The sequence below is a fragment of the Eurosta solidaginis genome, chromosome 5 (assembly GCF_040869045.1).
Source record: "Eurosta solidaginis isolate ZX-2024a chromosome 5, ASM4086904v1, whole genome shotgun sequence".
Taxonomy (NCBI): domain Eukaryota; kingdom Metazoa; phylum Arthropoda; class Insecta; order Diptera; family Tephritidae; genus Eurosta; species Eurosta solidaginis.
The window spans coordinates 27129817-27149555 of record NC_090323.1 but is presented as its reverse complement, the minus strand read 5'-3'; the positions used below and the strand labels follow the sequence as shown (position 1 = coordinate 27149555).

Genomic DNA, 19739 nt, shown 5'->3' with positions numbered 1-19739 from the left:
TGCTCTGTGGGTTAAATCTATTTTAAAATAATAGCCGTGTTTTTTTTTTACACGTAAACGTCTAAACGCTTATACTTTATATGGACTGCTAAGCGTCAAACTTTAAATACACCTCTGAAGTTGCTGCGCATAAAATGTGTACTACTAAATTTCAATACGCATTATACTCAGATGTAACTGAAATATGTGTTTTTGTTTTACCCTCTACACTAATTCTATGTATTCTATGTGTGTCCTCATCGCAACTGATTTAGCTATATGTTATACACAGGCATACAACAGAGGGTCGTGGCTCCGCTTTTGGGTACACCCTGTAGCTGGTTGTGTAACCACTGCCGCTAGATGGGTCTCCTAAGCATTATCTAAGCGAGGATAGGCGTTTTTTTTTCACGCGCAAACGTGAACGTATACGCGTGTATAAAAAAACGGCTAATATTCCAACATTCGCTTAGCTGAAATTCCATCGCCAAAAATCTGTAAAACAAAATCAAGTGCGCAGAAAAGTGTGCAACACATACCGATAACAGCCTAACCGCGTTAGCGTTCGTTGTATCACAGAATTTTTACACTTTGAAAATGATGGCTGTTGTTTGCAAGGTTGCATTCCTTTGAGTCTTCGTTTTCACCATCTGGATTAACAAAGTCATGAGCATGGGCATTCGCGCAATTTTAGTGATGTAAATTGCATGGCGCCAGCGCCAATGCGGTGCCGGCTCAATGGTAGCTCATTGACGAAATGACTCCAAGCGAATTTTTGACGCTGCTTAGTAGTGAGTGCGTAGTTCATTTCACTTGCGCTATTGAGTGAAACGACTTTTGTGTGTTAGGCACGAGTTTGGTGTTATTGACGCTACTGGCAATGATGACACTGAGCTGATGACGGTAGCGCTGGTAGTTCAGCTTTTGAATCAGAGAAAAAATTGATGACCCGTGTAAATTATTATGGCTTTGGACGTGTAAATTATTATGGTGTATTTGCACCAAATAAATGCTGCGGACATAACAACCGGAGTCATTTTTGAGTTGTATATTTTAGATTTAATGGACAATTAATATGGGTGTGTTTGAGCGGCTAAATAATAACAGTAGTATTGCTAAAGTGCTGCTAAGTTGATGGAATGTCGCTAATTTCCTAGCTATGATCAATAGATCAACGGACGAGCGAAATTGCCACATCTGCTAAAATTTTCTAAGATTTTCCATTCTTGATTTAACTTAAGCTGTTATGCCAATATTTCTCAGCCAGCTTTTTTCAAATAGGTAATTTTTCCAAAAGCAAAATAAATTACAGAAAACACTACAGCCTTAAAAATTCAGCTATGTTCGTTATACCCAGAAATACAACAGAGGGTTGTGTCTCCGCTTTTCGCAAGCATGAGATTCACCACGTATGACACGCGTGATTCACCACGTCTAAGTCTCGAAACCCACGGTTAGGTACCGGCGGGTTTGTATGGGACTTAGGCTGTTATGCCAAAGTAAACACAAATCTTTACCGATAACTGTGTTGTCGATTAATTTATCGAATTCTCGCATAGTAATATTGCATCGTCATCGGAGTTATACATGTGTGCAAAATTTCAGCTCAATCGGACACCGGGAAATGTATCAAATTTAACTTGCAAGATTCCATTACATACAACAGCCAAGTGAAGGTAAATAAAAGCTTATAAAAAACGCTACAAAACAAAGGATCGACATCAAGTCTATAGAGCCACTATCGGGTTTTCCATCTTCAAGAGGATGTATGAACGCAAATGCTGTTCAGGGTTTGAGCCCTGACATAACCAGTTATCCATGCAGTGCACATACACTTCAATTGAGTGTTAATTTAGAAATGAAACTACCAGAATGTTTTGGAGCCATCCAGAAAAGAGAGAAACATTTAATGCAAACTGAAAATACAGTTCAAAAACTAATCCAAAGTTGCCAACTAGATGGAATTCAGTTCTTTTTATGTTGGAAAGAGTTAAAGAGCTAAGATCTTTCAAAAACAAGGCCTCTCAAAATATCGCAATTTCGGACAGTGACTGCAGTTGATGTTCTAATATATTTACTCACCTCTTTCGAAATTGCGACAAATGTGCTTATCAGTGACAGCGAGATTACATTTTCTAAAGTGAAACCCATCATTCATAAAATTATTAATAAACATCTGAAATTTAAAATAAAAAATCATATGGAAAAAATGGCAATAAAATGGGTACTGCTTATATGAATGCCCAAAAAGAAGCTCCAGAAAATAGTGACCTCACGGCCATGGATATACTCCTAAATGATAATGACAGTGACACAAGGGAGGAAGACGAGTTTCAGCGTAACCCAGCGGGTCAGGGGGTTAGAATATACCCGCGGTAGGTATGCCTGTCGTAAGAGGCGACGAAAATACCGGATTGGCCTGAAGGTTTAATGTGGCCATATAAATCGTTCCCGAGATGGTCGGGCCAGCACCTTAATGATGCTGTGTTACCGGAGCGTACCGGATCTGTAAACGGCAAAGGACCATCACATCGATCACTCCCTAAACCTTCGGCGAGCAACCGTATCGCTACAACAACAACAACAACAACGAGTTTCAGCGCTACTTGAACAAATATATCCCAATCTTTCGAAAATCTACAAAAGATATCTTGCGGTACCTGTCACTTCAACAGCTTCTGAAAGAGTATTTTCAAGTGCTGGAAATATTGTCCGTCCAACACGAAATTTTTTGAGTAGGGAAATGATATCGGCACTTGTTTTCTTACACCAGAACAAGAAGAAAATAGTTTAACATGGTATTACATATTTCCCAATACGAGCCTTTTTTGTATTCACTGTTAATTGATTTAAATGCCCCACGAATTTATTGTTATATATGGTACATCAATTGCCATCATCCGGTGGCAAAATCCTGAGCCAGATAAATAATTATGCATGTAAATGCAACAACAACGACTTGAGCCAGATAAATCCAGATAGAAGTCTGGTTCAATTTGTGAGCCAGATAATTTGTTAATTACTTACTTTTAGTTTGGCAGCGCTTCCTTTAATAAACCTACATGTCGCTGCTTAGCCTTTCGCCGTATGAGTTAAATGAAAAACAGCGGCGGCATCTGCCTATCACATTTCACGTGTGCGAAAATTTCACGACATCTGCTTCTCAAGTCTCTCAATGATCCAGAGCATTCCCGTGAGAATTGAGCGTGAGCCGGAGCTGTAAAACTCACTGGAAGACGACAAATTTGTTGCTTTCAATTGATATGCAAAAATACGGTTATTAACCGGATCTTCATAAATCCGGATATCCGGATAGTTTCACAAACGAATATTAACCGGATATCCATGCCGTCCGGATTTTACCCGTGTCAACGGATATCCGTATGGATATCCGGATATTCGAATATGCGGATAGTCCCAGCCCTAATTCTAACCCCAGACCCGCTGGAGGATCTACCTTTTCGATGCAACTATGAACGCAATAATCGCATATTCGATTGAACGTTACTCTGTGTTTCGAATATACCCATATTATGGCCCGATTCCATTCTCAGCTCTTCCGATTCATCTCAGCACAACACCGTTAACGACAGCCAGTTTTTTTGACAGCAGTAGTAAAAAACAAGAATTTGATAATAGAGCGGGTGCAATGGACAAAAGCGGTTACTTGAAAATTAGTTAATAATATGAATTAAACTAAAGTCAATACATATATAAAGTTAATAACCATAGCACAGTGTTAGTTAATCCGAAATATTCATAGAAATATAAAAAAATAACGTTAACTTGTGCTTAGAGTTAACGAGTTGAAGTGTAATGACGATTTTTCAAGCAAAATAATAATCGGTGAAAAAATGCAGACAAATAAAAATTTATACATAGCTACATACCTATTGGTGTTCGTGGATGTGTAGCTGCAATGTGAAAAACAACAACGATAAAAATATTGAAACGTAGTAGAATAGATGAAAAATCTGCTCAAAACCAGAACAAAAATTTATTAATGCTAAAATAGAGTGAAAAAAGTGAAAAGTGTTGAGCAAAATTAAAAAAAAAAGTTATCAAACAGTTTTGTTGTAGAGCTACATAAATAAATATAATTTAAAAGAAAAAAGGTGGGTGAAAATGTGTAGTTAAATGAAACACAAATACGATTTTCACGTAGTTTATGCATATTTATAGGTATTTGTTATCAAATATTTTATTAATAAAAGCGAGTCGACTCGGCTGCTGCTTGGTAAGCCTGCAAGTTTTTATGACAGAGATAGGCTGCATCTGCTGATGCGTTTGCTGTCGGTGCACCGAAATCGCAGTAGAAAAATCAATTTTTCCAACGATCTCCCTACACAAGCATGGATAGGTACCTATGTACCTACATCCGCTATGTGCTTAAGTGCAGGAGCACTTAAAATCCTGGCGGCTGGTGCCTTATAGGTGAATTCAAGTTTTAATAAACAAAACCATACAAAAATAAAGTCTTTGCTTAACATATGTATAAAACGATTTATACATGTAAATATGTATGCATGCATATGCCATAGTGCATACATAAGTTTGTATGCACGGCCGAGCCCCAAAGAAAGCACTGGCATGCCGGCTGAGTGAATCTATAATTGAAAAGAGGTAGGTATATAAGTGTGCAGTGACGTATTGCAGTGCATGGGTTAATATTGGGGTGTGTTGCTGATAGGCGATATTTTTGTCTTACATTTTATACGTTTTCTTAAAAACATAGACCATGGCAAAGTTGACATAGTCATAAGCATATTTTTACTTGACCATATCTATTGGCACCGGCTATTGATGCCTCAACTTAAAAAATGTGATCATTTTACAAAAAAGAAGAAAATGCAAAAAATTAATTACAAATGGCACAATTAATAGGTCACTTAGTCAAAGTGTATTCAAAATAAAAAAAAATTAGATAATCAAAAAGTTAGTAAATTCACCAACTCAAATGTCTATAGGCCAGGTGTTGTTATCCCAACAGCTGATTGCTTCTTCTTGATTATTTTCCATACAGCGCCTTGTACTTTAATATGTCAGTTAATCGAAATCAATTAAAATTTTCTTGAATTGGTTGAATTCGCTTTACCACCACCTGGTATTGATTCGCCTTGCTATAGGCTATGAATTAAGGCGAATTTAGTATTAGGTGTTGTTATCCCAATATGAAGGCGAATCTGTACAAGGTGATGGCAAAGCGAGTTTAACCAATTCGCCGTGCAGAAGAATTTCAAGTCAAAATAAAATTTTCATTGATTTCGATTAACTGACATACAAGGCGAATCCATACCAGGTGGTGGCAAAGCGAATTCAACCAATTCGCCGTGCAAAAGAATGTCGAGTAAAATTATTTGATTTCGATTAACTGAAATACTAAAGTATAAGGCGCTATATGGAAAATAATCAAGAAGAAGCAATCAGCTGTTGGGATAACAACACCTGGTACTGAATTCGCCTTGACTGACATATTGTTGTACAAAGCCGTTGTATGGAAAATAATCAAGAAGAAGCAGCTGTTCGGATAACAACACCTTGCACTGAATTCGCCTTGCCCAATATCTAATTGCTTCTTCTTGATTAACTTTGAGCTGCTAAAATTATCGGCAAGGTCTTATACGTAGATTTCCTTGATTTCAATTCACGATTTGTAACAGGAAGCGATAAGGACTTCAGGTGGTCCGCTGGGACATTTCGACTCGATTTCGATGTAATTTTAGGTGGAGAACACGAGGTAAAAAAAATCCGGCCTGCTTTCGACAGCTTACTAAGTTGGCTTTGATTTAATAGAGCTCAGCTCATAATTTAGAAGAGCTCAGCTCATCACTTAATTGAGAATAGTCACTCAAGGTCTTTAATGTAAAATTCAAGTCCCTGTACAATAGCACAAAAAGAAGCTTCCTGTTATCCGATAGGTTTGAGATCCTTTTGGGGAAAAAACACGACTCCAAATAGTTTAAATAGTTTTTGTTGTGGACGTAAGTGTGCAAAAACAATTAAAGTTTAGGGGCGCTTCACGGACTTGGGCAGTCCTTTGACGGAAATGTCTCTAGCAAGCTTCAGTACTACAACTTTCTGCAACTATCCACACTGCTGCGATAGTGATTTATTTGATGTCATACCTCTGTTTATTTTATTCGCCCGTCTCGACAGGCATGCCTTACCGTGGAAATATTTTAAGCCCATTGACTAACAGGGGTTAGCTGCCAGTAGTTTTAACAGCTATAAATAATCTAAATGAAGATTAAAATTCATTATTCAAGCAGAAAAAAGTTATAATTTGAATTAAGAAAATGTGTTACTTCAAAATTACACACTCTAATGTCTATATGTAAGCTATAGAGCGCAATAAAGGTGGTAGTGAAAGGAGTGTTAGTGACGTTATGGTGGCGTTTCCAAAAAATCAATATACCAAGTGGCATGCAAGACCAGCAGCAGTGCAACCAGGCAAACCCACTTGCATGTGTACCCATACATAAGAAAGTGGTAGCGTAAATGTATGTGTGCAGGTACTATGTACACATGGAAATAAGTAGGTGCCGTGTTACACGATACTTTTTACTTTTAGTAGGCCACCGTGGTGTGATGGTAGCGTGCTCCGCCTACCACGCCGCATGCCCTGGGTTCACACCCCGGGCAAAGCAAGATCTAAATTTTAGAAATAAGGTTTTTCAATTAGAAGAAAATTTTTCTAAGCGGGGTCGCCCCTCGGCAGTGTTTGGCAAGCGCTCCGGGTGTATTTCTGCCATGAAAAGCTCTCAGTGAAAACTCATCTGCCTTGCAGATGCCGTTCGGAGTCGGCATAAAACATGTAGGTCCCGTCCGGCCAATTTGTAGGGAAAATCAAGAGGAGCACGACGCAAATTGGAAGAGAATCTCGGCCTTAGATCTCTTCGGAGGTTATCGCGCCTTACATTTTTTTTTATTTTAGGTTTAATTTATTTATTTATTTAAAATTATAGTCGATTCAAAAACAGCGGTCGACTGCTAAAAATTTGAAGTATAATATATATATAGTATATATAAGATTAATATAAGTGTCCCCAGTGGCGGGTCATCGTGAGGAGCTCAGAAGGGAGCTTACGCGAGGTGCTCAGAAAGGAGATTGGTGATCATAAGGGGGCTGACGCGACGTGCTCATAAAGGAGCCCGATGCCCAGTAGGGGAACGCGTGAACCGGTTGAAGTACCGATGTATCCAATCCATCCTTATACGGTCGTGCCTGTTTTCTACGGAAGAAATAACAATTCCAGCTTTTTAAAAAAATAAATTAGCTTGTATCTCTTAGTTTAGATAGGCGAGTAAAGGGCTAACTAAACTTCCCTAACCCTAACGCCATAGTCGTAACCATACCCATATCCATAACCATCTGCAGTGTGAGTGTGCCTTAACCTAAAAATCGTGAAAATTTCATAAAAATTAAGAAAACCCAAAAAATTACAAACATATTCCACAAAAAAAAAAGTCTCTTAGCGATAACGTATCCAAAATAATGAATAAAATCTACAAAAAGTTATTAAATTCACCAACTCAAATATTTTTAGTTTATGGATATGGCGAGAAACCAAAAACCAATTGGTTAGCTATGGTATGGTTATGGCGTTAGCGTTATGGTATGGCACCATTAATCGATTACATTGATTTTCATAAGGTAGGTTCGATCAGCTGTTTTATCTGGTTATGGTTTTATGGTTATAAGTCACCATTAATTGGCCCTTTAAAGTTATATCATAAATTTTGAATTTCATCGGATATCTACTCCTTACGTGGCAGGTAGGTGAGTCCCTCACTGCAAATTTGTCACACAGGCCATATGTCAATATTATACTATCAGGCTGTCATTCCCCGTTTTCAAACCAGGCAGACTTCCAACAGAAACCTTGCAGCTTCCTTGGCTACACTGTAAAGGAATATAGTGTTTAAACAGCAATATTGACCATAGCGCGCTATTTGCGAAGAAGCAGTGCTACTGGTTCCCTATCGCCCCCTGCAGAAAATTGCTTTACTTTGGCGTTGTTGGTACAAATTTGGCTGCCAACTACTTCGCTGTGTTGGGAAGTATAACTTAACTTGAATTTCCCCAATTTTTCTGAACGGTCCTCACAGTTTTTGCAATACCTCCAGAAAGGCCCCTGCCTATAGTCAGATCTCTAATCCCATTTGGACCTTGTTTGCTCAGATATCCGACAAATTGAATTAAGATGACGTGCAATAGTGTCAATGGAACTAACTTTGAAAGAGAATTAATGTCAATGACACTAATTCCAAATCCGAAAGAGAATATCATTTGAATTAAATACGCTTTGGCACTATTTAGCGCCACGCGATTTTTAATGTCAAATTTTCTTCTCATATTACGCTACGATATTAAGATATTTTTCGAAAAAATTCCAAAAATTGAAAAAATATATATGTAGTTACGAATTTACTTACTTCCAACGTCCAAAACCTAACAGCGCCCAATAATCAAAGAATGGTCCCACATCTCATTAAAACAACCACAATAAATCCAATATTTTAATAAAGTTGAAAATAATGGAACAGCCTAATAAACCACGTTAATTACAAACATATTTATGCGGAGTCAATTGACCAAATAATTAAACACGCTCATGCGGAGTCAGTTGGCCAGGCAACTACATACATAACTACACATAATCAAGTTGCATGAAGACAAAATGATCACCTCCATAATAATCAAATGACATGATTATGATATTGAGGATTCAACATAATAAGAAAGGATTCAACAAAGGAGGATTGCAGCATTAAGAGGTGACCTTTTTAACTCAGTAGACCTTCTGTTTCATTACTTCAGTGTGTAAAATTTTATAAAGAATTAAAATAAAATTTTAATCACAAACACGATTTGTCTTAATATAAATTTGATAACAGGAATGAGTATTACTCACATCCAGTTTCTATATGGAATTATAATGTGTGCCACTTTATTCTTAACTTATGGTGGTGTCCATAAGAAGCTTCGACGTTAATTTACTTTTGCAAGAAGAATTAATGTCAAATCGGAGGAAAAGTTTTTCTGACATTAATTAGCTTTGAAACGGAACCAATGTCAATGACGGTGATTCCAGCATGATTCTGACGTTAATTTTCTTTTGGATTTGGAATTAATGTCATTAACATTATTTTGCTTCAAAAGCGTATTAATGTCAATTGACGCTAGTTCCACTGACACTATTGCACGTCACCTGAACGGAACTACTATCACTATATATCTCAATGATCTAAAATATGTTGATTCCCAAGGGTTCATTTCGGAGCTCTGACGATGATACACTCCCGCTGGCCAAACACTGACTGGAAAATTCTATGTTGGCATTTTGCATCGGCTGCACACACAACAACTGGTTTTTGTGTGCGATCCAAACAATGAACCGGCCATTTCTTGTTCACTGGCAAAAAAAAGACATCCCAAAGCTGCCCCACCCACCGTTTAACCTCAATATTGCTTCCTGCGATTTTTTCTATTCTCAAAGATGAAGTTCACCTCAAGAATACTCGTCATGATGGTGAACAGAAGACCCAAGAAGCTGTAACCTTGGTGCTAGACGTTCTAACTTCGGATGACTATCAAGGGTGCTTTCAATCATGAGAGAAACAATGAAATCGTTGTGTAGAGTTAAATAGATAATATTGTGCAGTTTTATAGTAACATTTTTCCTAAAATTTCATTTTCTTGTTTTTAATTGACTAATTCCCGGAACTTAATTGCGACACCTCGGTTATGGTTTTAACGTGCGAGACAAAAAAAATATTGTTCGTTTGAATTTCAATGACCCCAATAATCGCATTCAACCGCTTCAGAAAGAAATATTACAAAATGTAGTTGCCTAGCGTTCTGGATGTGCGCACTCAGACTGCGCATTGAAAGGAATCGTCGTGCCAACGATGCAACCGAGTAGCGTGAATCGGTGGGAATAACTGGCCAGAAATTTGTACCAACAATCCTGATTTGGATTTCGTTGCATGTTTCAGAAAAAGCACAGAACTTTTTCATGTAAGAAAAACTAAAACAAATTTCAGAAGCAGCCTAAAGTACAAACAAACTTACATATGTATACCCACATGATAGATATTTTATAGCCATTCACCATAATTGCCATATCAGTAAAAAACTGCTTAAATTACGCACCTCCGCCGTGTCTTCTTTGTATCGTATTTTGTATAAAAATATATGTCACGCTTTTATATTGCGCATATTTAGCTAAAAATACTTTTCTAATTTATATACATAAATAAATAAATAGCCTGCAGTGAAATACTGATACTGAAAAGGACTAGTAAACTAGTCCATAAAATACCAAAATTGCACCAATTATTATTACAGTTTTTTTTAACGGTAGAACAACTATCAACCATTGTCAGAAGTACAAGCGGATAAAGAGTTCGGCAATTGGACACAACTATCGCGCGATCGTTCCATGATTCCTTTATTTAATATTGTAAACTATATACATATAAATTTGTATAATTTGTTTGTACGATATGGGTATCAAATTAAAGGTATTAATGAGGGTTTGAAAAGGGAGTGGCCCTTAAATGTATATGTGAAGGCGTTCTCGAGATATCGACTAAAATGTGGACCAGGGTGACCCAGAACATCATCTGTCGGGTACCGCTAATTTATTTATATATGTAATACCACGAACAGTATTCCTGCCAAGATTCCAAGGGCTTTTGATTTCGCCCTGCAGAACTTTTTCCTTTTCTTCTACTTAATATGGTAGCTGTCACACCCATTTTACAATAACCAATCCAATTACCATATTTCATCCCTTTTTTCGTATTTGGTATAGAATTATGGCATTTTTTCATTTTTCGTAATTTTCGATATCGAAAAAGTGGGCGTGGTCATAGGCGGATTTTGGCCATTTTTTATACCAAGATAAGGTGAGTTCAGATATGTACGTGAACTAAGTTTAGTAAAGATATATCGATTTTTGCTCAAGTTATCGTGTTAACGGCCGAGGGGAAGGACAGACGGTCGACTGTGTATAAAGACTGGGCGTGGCTTCAACCGATTTCGCCCATTTTCACAGAAAACAGTTATCGTCAAAGAATCTATGCCCCTACCAAATTTCACAAGGATTGGTAAATTTATGTTAGACTTATGGCATTAGACAAATTAAATGAAAAAGGGCGGAGCCACACCCATTTTGAAATTTTCTTTTATATTTATATTTTGTTGCACCATATCATTACTGGAGTTGAATCTTGACATAATTTACTTATATACTGTAAAGATATTAAATTTTTTGTTAAAATTTGACTTAAAAAAAAATTTTTTTTTTAAAGTGGGCGTGTTCGTCATTCGATTTTGCAAATTTTTATTTAGCACACATATAGTAATAGGAGTAACGGTTCTGCTAAATTTCATCATGATATCTTCCAGGACTGCCAAATTACAGCTTGCAAACCTTCTAAATTACCTTCTTTTAAAAGTGGGCGGTGCCACGCCCATTGTCCAATTCGATATCGAAAAAGTCGGCGTGGTTATAGTCCGATTTCGGTAATTTTAAATAGCGATCTGAGATGAGTGCCCAGGAACCTATATACCAAATTTCATTAAGATACCTCAAAATTTACTCAAGTTATCGGGTTAACGGTCAGACGGACGGACGGGCATGGCTAAATGAATTTCTTTTTTCGCCCAGATCATTTTGATATATAGAAGTCTTTATCTATCTCGATTAGTTTATGCCGTTACGGATTACCATTATGCGAACGAAATTAATATACTCTGTGAGCTCTGCTCAGCTGAGTATAACGAAATACAATAAAGTAAAATAAAACAAAATAAAATAAAATAAAACAAGAAGGAAATAAAATAAAGTAAAATTAAACATTTGAAATACCATGAAATAAAATAAAATATAGTAAAAAAAAATAAAAAGATAAAATAAAACAAAATGAAGTAAATTAAAACAAATAAAAGAAAAGAAAATAAAATAACATAAGATGCAATAAAATAAAATAAATTTAAATAAGTTAAAATTAAATAAAATAAATAAAAATAAAGTTAAATAAAATATAAAACCAAACTAAATAAAATAAAATTTAGTAGAATAAAATTTAATATAATAAAATCACATATATTAAAATAGAATAAAGCAAAATAAAATAAAGTAAGGAGAGGAGAGGAAAATAAAGGAGAGGAGAGAAGATGAAAGGAGAGAAAGGGGAAAAAGCATAGGAAAGGGAGAAAAGCAGATAAAAGGAAAGTAAAGGAAAAAACAAAAAAACTACACATTTTCCAAATTTATTTGAGAAATGGGCAAATGAATTTGAGAATAGGGCAAATGTATTTGAGAAATGGTTAATCGTATTTGAGAAATGGGCCAATGAAATTTAGAAAAAGAAAAATGTATTTGAGAAAAAGAAAAATGTATTTGAGGAAATGAATATGAAAAAAGCGCCGAATACTGTAGTATACAAAATGAGTCTGTCGAAACTTTTCAAACTAGTTTGCTTACTAACCAGCTTAAATGTCAGCATACAACAAATTTTTATTTTTGGCGTTCTACTTTTTTTTTGGTTTTGAACACTCTTCTATACATAGGCCAATCGACCAACAGGGCAACTACTATGTAGTAGGTACATATACATATATACATGTAGATATACATGTGTATTAGGGTGTGCTTTAATTTGTAAATTTTACCTACAGATCAAGACTTTACCCAGAAGTGTTCGCCGGGCAATAAACAGCTGCATTATTGAAGATAACCGGCTGTAAATGATCTGTAGGGTAAGTGCGGGAAACTTTTTAGCTCTGCGGACTAAGCCCATGTCTAAAGGGCTCCCGGCCGCAGTGGATAGCCTCTTGATATCACAGGAGCGAAAGAGGCCTTTCCCGTCTTTGCAACTCAACGTATTTCTCAGCACCTGCTTAATCAGGTTAGTCTTGTTGTGTTGCGTCTAGGGATCCGGAACTTTTATATAACGAATTTAGATCTTTAAGCATTTTTAAGATGAATAAAAAGTAGATACTCCAATTAGCAGCGGGACGCCAAGGGCAGCTGAGACTTTTTCAGCTTGAACGGAATTGGAATGCAATTCCGCAATTAACAGCAGCAATTTTTTGGATATTTGGAAAGAGTTATGCATAGGTGGCGCTGGTTTCAGGGGAGACAGCGAGAGGAGATACAATTGTAAAATGAGAAGTATAAGGAGAGTGATAGCGAAATAGAGAAGGCGATGAGAGCTGAAATTTAAAAAAGGCGCCCATAGAAAACAAAGGGAGAGAGCCTTAGGGGGCGTCTTTTTCATGTGTCGTTCCATTAAAAATATTCCTCTATACAAGTAGGGCGCACCCTAATATGTATGTATAAATGTACGACCAAGTAGATACCTGCAAAATTAGATAGCTCGCTTTTCTTAATTCTTTCGTCTTCTGTTTGCATCTCAGGGCCTTTAAAAAGGTTATTAGCTCTGTCATTTGAGTTCAGCATTGTTGTTGACTCCGCACATTCACGTTTTATTACGCATTTATTTGTTTAAATTTTTTGATATTTTTATTTGTTTGTTTTTCAATAATATATGACCATTAGGGCGGGTCAAATTTATTGTTGAAAAGGCACATCCAGTTTCTGAATCTATTGGTCATACTGAGTAATATTGTCCGTGGGACCATAGGTCTGAAATGAATTTCGAGCCTCCCTAATTTTGTTAGAAAATTTTATATCCCAATCCGAATAGCGGCTCTCACAAATAAAATACTTGAAAATAAATGCCAAATTAGGATTCGGATTGGGATATAAAATTTTCTAACAAAATTAGGGAGGCTCGAAATTCATTTCAGACCAATGGTCCCAATGGGACAATATTACTCAGTATGACCCATATATTCAGAAACTGGGTGTGCACCTGAAGTTTTTTTTCGCCATTTAGTTTGACCCGCCCTAATGTACATACATATTAGTTTGTTTTTACTACAGTTTGTTATTTTTTTTTTTTTTTTGTATTAATTCAAATTGAAATTTATATCAATTATACTACGCTATACAATTACATACATACATGCGCATTCTGCGCTATTCTCCGTTAAGGGTAGATAGAGGGGAAACCCGGCAAGAGAAACCGTGTACAAAATATCTAGGAATCATTTTAGACAGGAAATTGTCGTAGCAGCTCAACGTAGGGGAGAGGGTGAGTAAGGCATACACGGCACTTGCCCACAGTGGGTTAGGGGGGTTAGAATATACCCGCGGTAGGTATGCCTGTCGGAAGAGGCGGCTAAAATACCAAATAGATTTAAGGGGTTGTGTAGCGCAACCCTTTCAAGGGGTTGTCTGCGCAATATATAGCTTCTCCAACCCAATTGTCAACCTCAGCTATCCGTGGCGAATCCTGTTTTATTAACAGCCGAGGCGCTGGCAACCCCGAACTCCTCTTGGATCTATGCGGCGGGAGGGCGGGATGGCCTAGAAGGTCATATGTGGTCATAACAAGATGGTCTAGCTTGGTACCGGAGCGTACCGGATCTGCATCCGGCGAAGGACCATCAACATAGATAACACTCCCCAAGGCCTTCGGGGAGTGTTCTTATCGCTGCAACAACAACAACACCAACGACACATTATGCATCTAAGAGATTGCGGGGGTGTACGTTAAGCCTATCGCCCTCTCTGTCTCTCTCATTAGGTATTTACAGCGATTGTAAAGCCAATCCTATTTGGTGGAGAACCACGCAAGAAAGTATCCACTTCAAAAAATGAGAGGGGATATGCAGGCTATCAAAACTTAGCATAATGCTTGATGCACTAAACTGGCTGAGCGTGAAACAGTTGATATTTTACCATAGTATGAAATTTGTATTTTATATCAAGCATGGTAAATTACCAGCCTACCTAAGTGAAAAACTTGTTTATGTGAATGAAACCCATTCTTACATAATCATGGAAAATAATAATTTTAGATTACCTCTTCTCAAAACAGAAATGGACAAGCAAAATATATTTTACAAATGCCTGAAATGTTTTAATGAACTACCTAATCATGTTAAAAATTGTGAAAACTTAAACTCCTTCAAAAAAAGTTTATTAGAATATTGCAAAACCCTTCCAGTAAAATAAAATATTTTGTATCTGTATTTCATGTTACTGATCCTTGAGCGTACACGGCAATCCAAATAGACACATAGGAACCTTATGCATCAGGTCAAATACATATATTGCTCGCAATCAAATTAGGAAAGAATTCCTTAAAATATCGTCCCAGACAAACAGTTGGAGTGTTCATGTGAATCACGTATATTCCTACAACAATGATATATTATAATTAATTATGTTTACATAAAAGCTGGTACAGGGAGGATTGGAAACACGTCCTTACCAACCGTCCGATAAGAGTGGCTTATTCTGCTGAGCTGCTAGATTTTGGGTTGACCGGAATCAAATGCATTCCGACAGCATAAATAATAAAACTGGGTAATCATACGTCTTGGAGTAGGGCAGGATTGAGAACACGTCCTTCCAACCTCCCAATGATATGACTCCAAGACTCGCCCGTTGGGACCACCAGTTCCCGTGCTGATCGGAATCTCATGCATTCCGACACCCCAAACGCTAGAAATCCTATTATTATTAAAATTTATTTAAAAATTTGTAATAATCTAAGTTTTAGGCTTAAAACGCCGTAATAATAAATAAATAATAATAATAATAACAGGAGCCCTGAAAACAACCCGACGGCTGCACTGTGTTCCATTCTGCACATTCCACCTGTAGACGAGGAAGCGAAGAACATAACGACTGCAACGAGACTCAATGCCTCGAGGCAGCTAAAGCGCAGTTCATACGACCGTAGTAGTTTTGCACAACATACGCATGGTCTGCAATATACTGCAATAATCCGGTAATAAAGAAATCCTGCAACCTGCCAGATCACTGTAGTGTTTTTCTGAGGAAAGTATTGGCCGTAACTACGTCAGTAGAAAGACTAGAAGAAAATAATCTCCCAAAGCACAACAGCTAAAAGTGTGTGAGAGTGTAAACAACCGTAGAAAGAATAGGGATTTGGCGAAGCACTCATCAATATTGGGCCCCAGGACACATGGAAGTAGATTGGAATGAAAAAGTGGATGAGCTAGGGGCGCATCTCTTGAACTTGTACCGTAGACGTCCCGATAAGATAAGCCGTGATTAAGAGATGGCGAAAGCTGCAAATGATATACAAAGCAGGAAAGGCGTGGAACCAAGCGCGGCACTTCAAAGTCATGTGCAGGTCTTACAACCTTATACTAACAAAGTTACTCTTATCGTTGAAAAGAGGTGACTGTTGGCTCATGGTATGAGACTGGAGATATACTAACTGAATATTTCTTTCTGGCGTCACTTGCTGCAGTGATAGCGAAGTTTGGGCTGGAAGAGGAAGCGGCCCAGCACATTTTATGTTCATACCCCGCGCTTGCCAGGCTAATTCTCCAGCTACTAGGAGTGGCAAAGCTATCAGATCTAGAAGAAGCAAGTAGCATAAATCCTAGAAACCTTCTAGTATTTGACAAGAGGACGGCATTATTTTACTACATAGGCCATGGTTTTTGATAGGGCTTTTAAGTTTGATCGTTAAACAAACTTCTGGTAACACTGTGGACTCATTTAGTCTATGTGACTGTATTAGAGTTACGGAAGGTACTTTATCACTTCCAGGCTATTTTTGTTTTTTTTTTATATCAGAAAGCAGAAGTGAGTTGCACGCTGCCTTTACGACTGAGACGGAAATTACAAAAACATGATTTCATAGAAAATTTTATTTGCTGCCACGTCACCTTTTCAAAGCATTCTATAATAAAATGAATCAATAAATCCTCTGCACTAATATCCATTAAAAAGAAGAAGAAGAACAAAGAGCTGTGTAATTGACGAGCCCACGGAAACAATCCTTTTTAGTTAAACGTATGAAAGTAATTACATATATATTTATTATTCTTGTTGTTGTTTGCCCTTGCTAAATGCTAAACTCAAACGTTAGAATTCGTATGCAAAACACTTGAAACGCGTTAACTTACAAGCGGTAGTGGGCCCGTCTTATACTTGAACAAAAAAAAATCGAATTAAGTATAACATCAGAAACAATATAATAGAGAGACATTGCATAGACGAAAAATAGTGTGAGGCAAGCTTCACAAAATTCTAGTAGGTCACATTCACCACTTATCACAGCAGAATTTGTTAAACTACCACTGTCTGTATTTGTTTTTTAATAATTATTTGTACACTTTTTATTCAGCTAATGTGTTCAGAATTTTAACTTTTACTCACTAAAACTCCAATCAGTGTATTTCTGTGCTTAAATTATGTTAAAAATTGTGTTAAAGTTTTTGGTGTGGTGAAAGTGACCTACTAGAATTTTGTTACGCTCCGCTGCTTTCCACCGAAGTTCGCGCATGCAATATCTTTATATTCCAAAATTTTTGATAACACTCACCAACACTGCAACGACAACAACTTTGACTTCGATGAGAGCTGTAGGGTACTTGAACTTCAGCAAGGTCGCTGTGCTTAAGCGAGCAGAAGCAGCAGCAAACGACGTAGAGGGTCGCACAAAGGCAGTGCAGAAATATTTTATGATTTTACATTTTAAGAGTACACTTACTTAATATGTGGGTGGGATTATTGCTTTTCCTTTCTTTTTTTTAAATTTATATGTTTTATTGCATGAAGGCATGTGTTTCATAACAACCGAAAGCAAATTGCTAACACTCCCATAACAATTCTTTAAGTTTACGAGACATATTAATATCCTTTGCAAACGGATAGATCGTCGATTGAAAATCGATTAAATGAAATTAATTTACTCTAGTTTAATTTAATTTAACTTAATTTAATTTAGTTTAAAAATTTAATTTAATTAGATTTCATTTTATTTCATTTCGTTTTATTTTATTTTATTTTAATTTATTTTAATTTAATTTAATTTTATTTTATTTTATTTTATTTTATTTTGTTTTACTTTATTTTATTTTATTTCATTTTATTTTATTTTAGTTTACTTAATTTAATTTTATTTTATTGTGTCTTATTTTATTTTATTTTATTCTAATTGGTTTTAATTTATTTTATTTTATTTTAATATATTGTTACGAATGTTAGCAACACTAAGGGGTACTGCCATCTCTATGCCGATGCTAAGCAGTGACGTGAATGCACATCAATAATTTAATCACTTTGTCTACACCTATGTACGTACACGCAGCGGAGAAGAGATGCACAAACACATGCAGATATCTTATCTGAGATGCTCCTAAAGGTATACAATTGTGATTGTGGAAGTGCCGCTCACACATACAAGCGCATGGGGTATGAGAGAAGCTATAAAAATTATACATCTGTAGTTGTAGCTCAGAAATTTATAACTAACTAGTAAGTTCTGGAATTAGAAAAGCCTAGAAATATGCAACGATCGGACAGTATAAAAGGGCGACAACAGTGGAGGCGAGAGATCAGTTTCATTTAAGCTATCAGTCAGTTTGGTTATTAAGCAAGCTAGTTGCAAAGTATAAGTGTTATTGTGAAGTACTTTAATAAAGGCCATTTTTCCATTATTCAATTTTGGAGTTATTTATTCAACAGTTTAGCGATACGAACGTTAGCAGAGGATTGCAGATAGGGGGAGTTGCAGTAAATTCGTTACAATATTTTATTTTACTTTACTTAATTTCATTTAATTTAATTTATTTCATTTTATTTTATTTTATTTATATTATTTTACTTTATTTTAGTTTATTTAAATTTAATTTAATTATATTTTATTTTTTTTTAGTTTATTTAAATTAATTCATTTAATTTAATTTGATTTAGTTTTATTATAATATTATTTTACTTTATTTTAGTTTATTTGATTTAATTTAATTTAATTATATTTTGTTTTGTTTTAGTTTATTTAAATTAATTAATTAAATTTAATTTGATTTAATTTTATTTTATTTAACTTTATTTTATTGATTATTTTTTTATTTATTTTATATTATTTATATTATTGGATGTATATTATTATTTTATTTTATTTTACTTTATTTAACATAATTTAATTTTATTTTGTTTTATTTTATTTTATTTAACTTTTTTTATTTATTTTACATTATTTTGTTTATTTATATTATTTCATGCATATTATTTTTTTATTTTATTTTACTTTATTTTAGTTTATTTAACTTAATTTAATTTATTGTTGGCTACCGTGGTGTGATGGTAGCGTGCTCCGCCTACCACACCGCATGCCTTGGGTTCGCACCCCGGGCAAAGCAACATCAAAATTTTAGAAATAAGGTTTTTAAATTAGAAGAAAATTTTTCTAAGCGGGGTCGCCCTTCGCAGTGTTTGGCAAGCGCTCCGGGTGTATTTCTGGCATGAAAAGCTCTCAGTGAAAACTCATCTGCCTTGCAGATGCCGTTCGGAGTCGGCATAAGACAAGTAGGTGCCGTCCTGCCAATTTGTAGGGAAAATCAAGAGGAGCACGACGCAAATTGGAAGAGAAGCTCGGCCTTAGATCTCTTCGGAGGTTATCGCGCCTTACATTTATTTTTTTATTTTTTATTTTATTTTATTTTTTTCTTTATTTTATTTTACTTTAGTTTAATTCATTTAATTTAAGTTAATTTAATTTAATTTATTTTATTTAATTTAATTTTATTTTATTTAAAAAATTTTTTTTTTATATTATTTTTTTATTTGTATTTTTTGATATATATTATTATTTTATTTTACTTTTTATTTTATTTTAGTTTATTTAACAAC

The 19739-nt window shown here is 35.7% G+C and overlaps 1 protein-coding gene across 5 annotated transcripts in view; it reads left to right on the top strand.

The window, feature by feature from the left end:
* The first annotated feature begins 3599 nt into the window (after nucleotides 1–3599).
* RhoBTB (Rho-related BTB domain containing) overlaps nucleotides 3600–19739 on the top strand; it is an 85393-nt gene continuing 69253 nt past the window's right edge. For all 5 annotated transcript variants that reach the window (XR_010953518.1, XR_010953517.1, XM_067787862.1 and 2 more), the window contains exon 1: nucleotides 3600–4094. The gene's annotated coding sequence lies outside the window, so the exon portion shown is untranslated. The remainder of the gene's footprint in view (nucleotides 4095–19739) is intronic.